The sequence below is a fragment of the Anser brachyrhynchus genome, assembly GCF_964034855.1.
Source record: "Anser brachyrhynchus genome assembly, contig: SCAFFOLD_111, whole genome shotgun sequence".
Taxonomy (NCBI): domain Eukaryota; kingdom Metazoa; phylum Chordata; class Aves; order Anseriformes; family Anatidae; genus Anser; species Anser brachyrhynchus.
In genome coordinates, this window is record NW_027663701.1 from 92,048 (window position 1) to 98,047 (window position 6,000).

Here is a 6,000-nt window from a genome sequence, read left to right on the forward strand (position 1 = left end):
GGACTCACTGCAGTGCATCCCCAGTGGTGCCAGTACACTCACTGGACTGACTGCACTGCATCCCCAGTGGTGCCAGTGCACTCTCTGGACTCACCGCACCGCATCCCCAGTGGTGCCAGTGCACTCTCTGGAGTAACTGCAGTGCATCACCAGTGGTGCCAGTGCACTCTCTGGACTCACTGCAATGCATCCCCAGTGGTGCCAGTGCACTCTCTGGACTCACTGCACTGCATCCCCAGTGGTGCCAGAGCACTCTCTGGACTCACTGCAGTGCATCCCCAGTGGTGCCAGTGCACTCTCTGGACTCACTGCATTGCATCCCCAGTGGTGCCAGTGAAGTCTCTGGACTCACTTCACTGCATCCCCAGTGGTGCCAGTGCACTCTCTGGACTCCCGGCACCGCATCCCCAGTGGTGCCAGTGCACTCTCTGGGCTCACTGCAGTGCATCCCCAGTGGTGCCAGTGCACTCTCTGGACTCACTGCACTGCATCCCCAGTGGTGCCAGTGCACTCTCTGGACTCACTGCAGTGCATCCCCAGTGGTGCCAGTGCACTCTCTGGACTCACTGCACTGCATCCCCAGTGGTACCAGTGCACTCTGTGGACTCACTGCAGTGCATCCCCAGTGGTGCCAGTGCAATCTCTGGACTCACTGCACTGCATCCCCAGTGGTGCCAATGCACTCTCTGGACTCACTGCACTGCATCCCCAGTGGTGCCAGTGCACTCTCTGGACTCACTGAAGTGCATCCCCAGTGGTGCCAGTGCACTCTCTGGAGTCACTGCACTGCATCCCCAGTGGTGCTAGTGCACTCTGTGGACTCACTGCAGTGCATCCCCAGTGGTGCCAGTTCACTCTATGGACTCACTGAAGGGCATTCTCAGTGGTGCCAGTGCACTCTCTGGACTCACTGCAGTGCATCCCCAGTGGTGCCAGTACACTCACTGGACTCACTGCACTGCATCCCCAGTGGTGCCAGTGCACTCTCTGGACTCACCGCACCGCATCCCCAGTGGTGCCAGTGCACTCTCTGGAGTAACTGCAGTGCATCACCAGTGGTGCCAGTGCACTCTCTGGACTCACTGCACTGCATCCCCAGTGGTGCCAGTGCACTCTCTGGACTCACTGCACTGCATCCCCAGTGGTGCCAGAGCACTCTCTGGACTCACTGCAGTGCATCCCCAGTGGTGCCAGTGCACTCTCTGGACTCACTGCATTGCATCCCCAGTGGTGCCAGTGCACTCTCTGGACTCACTGCACTGCATCCCCAGTGGTGCCAGTGCACTCTCTGGACTCCCGGCACCGCATCACCAGTGGTGCCAGTGCACTCTCTGGGCTCACTGCAGTGCATCCCCAGTGGTGCCAGTGCACTCTCTTGACTCACTGCACTGCATCCCCAGTGGTGCCAGTGCACTCACTGGATTCACTGCACTGCATCCCCAGTGGTGCTAGTGCACTGTCTGGACTCACTGAAGTGCATTCTCAGTGGTGCCAGTGCACTCTGTGGACTCACTGCAGTGAATCCCCAGTGGTGCCAGTGCGCTCTCTGGACTCACTGCACTGAATCCCCAGTGGTGCCAGTGCACTCTCTGGACTCACTGCACTGCATCCCCAGTGCTGCCAGTGCACTCTCTGGACTCACTGCACTGCATCCCCAGTGGTGCCAGTGCACTCTCTGGACTCACTGCACTGCATCCCCAGTGGTGCCAGTGCACTCTCTGGACTCACTGCACTGCATCCCCAGTGGTGCCAGTGCACTCTCTGGACTCACTGCACTGCATCCCCAGTGGTACCAGTGCACTCTGTGGACTCACTGCAGTGCATCCCCAGTGGTGCCAGTGCACTCTCTGGACTCACTGCACTGCATCCCCAGTGGTGCCAATGCACTCTCTGGACTCACTGCAGTGCATCCCCAGTGGTGCCAGTGCACTCTCTGGACTCACTGCACTGCATCCCAAGTGGTGCCAGTGCACTCTCTGGAGTCACTGCACTGCATCTCCAGTGGTGCCAGTGCACTCTCTCGAGTCACTGCACTACATCCCCAGTGGTGCCAGTGCACTCACTGGACTCACTGTACTGCATCATCAGTGGTGCCAGTGCACTCTCTGGACTCACTGCAGTGCATCCCCAGTGGTGCCAGTGCACTCTCTGGACTCACTGCACTGCATCCCCAGTGGTGCCAGTGCACTCACTGGACTCACTATACTGCATCACCAGTGGTGCCAGTGCACTCTCTGGACTCACTGCACTGCATCCCCAGTGTTGCCAGTGCATTCACTGGACTCACTGTACTGCATCTCCAGTGGTGCCAGTGCACTCTCTGGGCTCACTGCAGTGCATCCCCAGTGGTGCCAGTGCACTCTCTGGACTCACTGCAGTGCATCCCCACTGGTGCCAGTGCACTCACTGGATTCACTGCACTACATTCCCAGAGGTGCTAGTGCACTCTCTGGACTCACTGCAGTGCATCCCCAGTGGTGCCAGTGCACTCTTTGGACTCACTGAAGTGCATTCTCAGTGGTGCCAGTGCACTCTCTGGACTCACTGCACTGCATCCCCAGTGGTGCCAGTGCGCTCTCTGGACTCACTGAAGTGCATTCTCAGTGGTGCCAGTGCACTCTCTGGACTCACTGCAGTGCATCCCCAGTGGTGCCAGTACACTCTCTGGACTCACTGCACTGCATCCCCAGTGGTGCTAGTGCACTCTGTGGACTCACTGCAGTGCATCCCCAGTGGTGCCAGTGCACTCTCTGGACTCACTGAAGGGCATTCTCAGTGGTGCCAGTGCACTCTCTGGACTCACTGCAGTGCATCACCAGTGGTGCCAGTGCACTCTCTGGACTCACCGCACCGCATCCCCAGTGGTGCCAGTGCACTCTCTGGAATAACTGCAGTGCATCACCAGTGGTGCCAGTGCACTGTCTGGACTCACTGCACTGCATCCCCAGTGCTGCCTGTGCACTCTCTGGACTCACTGCACTGCATCCCCAGTGGTGCCACTGCACTCTCTGGACTCACTGCACTGCATCCCCAGTGGTGCCAGTGCACTCCCTGCACTCACTGCACTGCATCCCCAGTGGTGCCAGTGCACTCACTGGACTCACTGCAGTGCATTCCCTCTGGTGCCAGTGCACTCTCTGGACTCACTGCACTGCATCCCCAGTGGTGCCAGTGCACTCTCTGGACTCACTGCAGTGCATCCCCAGTGGTGCCAGTGCACTCTCTGGACTCACTGCAGTGCATCCCCAGTGGTGCCAGTGCACTCTCTGGACTCACTGCACTGCATCCCCCGTGGTGCCAGTGCGATCTCTGGACTCACTGCACTGCATTCCCAGTGGTGCCAGTGCACACTCTGGACTCACTGCACTGCATCCCCAGTGCTGCCAGTGCACTCTCTGGACTCACTGCAGTGCATCCCCAGTGTTGCCAGTGCACTCTCTGGACTCACTGCACTGCATCCACAGTGGAGCCAGTGCACTCTCTGGACTCACTGCAGTGCATCACCAGTGGTGCCAGTACACTCTCTGGACACACTGAAGTGCATTCTCAGTGGTGCCAGTGCACTCTCTGGACTCACTGCGCTGCATCCCCAGTGGTGCCAGTACACTCACTGGACTCACTGCACTGCATCCCCAGTGGTGCCAGTGCAGTCTCTGCACTCACTGAAGTGCATCTCCAGTGGTGCCAGTGAACTCTCTGGATTCACTGCAGTGCATCCCCAGTGGTGCCAGTGCACTCTCTGGACTCACTGCACTGCATCCCCAGTGGTGCCAGTGCACTCTCTGGACTCACTGCACTGCATCTCCAATGGTGCCAGTGCACTCTCTGGACTCACTGCACTGCATCCCCAGTGGTGCCAATGCACTCTCTGGACTCACTGCTGTGCATCCCCAGTGGTGCCAGTGCACTCTCTGGACTCACTGTACTGCATCCCCAGTGGTGCCAGTGCACTCACTGGACTCACTGCACTGCATCCCCAGTGGTGCTAGTGCACTCTGTGGACTCACTGCACTGCATCCCCAGTGGTGCCAGTACACTCTCTGGACTCACTGAAGGGCATTCTCAGTGGTGCCAGTGCACTCTCTGGACTCACTGCAGTGCATCACCAGTGGTGCCAGTGCACTCTCTGGACTCACCGCACCGCATCCCCAGTGGTGCCAGTGCACTCTCTGGAATAACTGCAGTGCATCACCAGTGGTGCCAGTGCACTCTCTGGACTCACTGCACTGCATCCCCAGTGGTGCCAGTGCACTCTCTGGACTCACTGCACTGCATCCCCAGTGGTGCCAGAGCACTCTCTGGACTCACTGCACTGCATCCCCAGTGCTGCCTGTGCACTCTCTGGACTCACTGCACTGCATCCCCAGTGGTGCCACTGCACTCTCTGGACTCACTGCAGTGCATCCCCAGTGGTGCCAGTGCACTCCCTGCACTCTCTGCACTGCATCCCCAGTGGTGCCAGTGCACTCACTGGACTCACTGCAGTGCATTCCCTCTGGTGCCAGTGCACTCTCTGGACTCACTGCACTGCATCCCCAGTGGTGCCAGTGCACTCTCTGGACTCACTGCAGTGCATCCCCAGTGGTGCCAGTGCACTCTCTGGACTCACTGCAGTGCATCCCCAGTGGTGCCAGTGCACTCTCTGGACTCACTGCACTGCATCACCAGTGGTGCCAGTGCGATCTCTGGACTCACTGCACTGCATTCCCAGTGGTGCCAGTGCACACTCTGGACTCACTGCACTGCATTCCCAGTGCTGCCAGTGCACTCTCTGGACTCACTGCAGTGCATCCCCAGTGTTGCCAGTGCACTCTCTGGACTCACTGCACTGCATCCACAGTGGTGCCAGTGCACTCTCTGGACTCACTGCAGTGCATCACCAGTGGTGCCAGTACACTCTCTGGACACACTGAAGTGCATTCTCAGTGGTGCCAGTGCACTCTCTGGACTCACTGCGCTGCATCCCCAGTGGTGCCAGTACACTCACTGGACTCACTGCACTGCATCCCCAGTGGTGCCAGTGCAGTCTCTGCACTCACTGAAGTGCATCTCCAGTGGTGCCAGTGAACTCTCTGGACTCACTGCAATGCATCCCCAGTGGTGCCAGTGCACTCTCTGGACTCACTGCACTGCATCCCCAGTGGTGCCAGTGCACTCTCTGGACTCACTGCACTGCATCCCCAGTGGTGCCAGTGCACTCTCTGGACTCACTGCACTGCATCTCCAATGGTGCCAGTGCACTCTCTGGACTCACTGCACTGCATCCCCAGTGGTGCCAATGCACTCTCTGGACTCACTGCTGTGCATCCCCAGTGGTGCCAGTGCACTCTCTGGACTCACTGTACTGCATCCCCAGTGGTGCCAGTGCACTCTCTGGACTCACTGCAGTGCATCCCCAGTGGTGCCAGTGCACTCCGTGGACTCACTGCTGTGCATCCCCATTGGTGCCAGTGCACTCTCTGGACTCACTGCACTGCATCCCCAGTGGTGTCAGTGCACTCTCTGGACTCACTGCACTGCATCCCCAGTGGTGCAAGTGCACTCTCTGGACTCACTGCACTGCATCCCAAGTGGTGCCAATGCACTCTCTGGACTCACTGCAGTGCATCCCCAGTGGTGCCAGTACACTCACTGGACTCACTGCACTGCATCCCCAGTGGTGCCAGTGCAGTCTCTGCACTCACTGAAGTGCATCTCCAGTGGTGCCAGTGATCTCTCTGGACTCACTGCAGTGCATCCCCAGTGGTGCCAGTGCACTCTCTGGACTCACTGCACTGCATCCCCAGTGGTGCCAGTGCACTCTCTGGACTCACTGCACTGCATCCCCAGTGGTGCCAGTGCACTCTCTGGACTCACTGCACTGCATCTCCAATGGTGCCAGTGCACTCTCTGGTCTCACTGCACTGCATCCCCAGTGGTGCCAATGCACTCTCTGGACTCACTGCTGTGCATCCCCAGTGGTGCCAGTGCACTCTCTGGACTCACTGTACTGCATCCCCA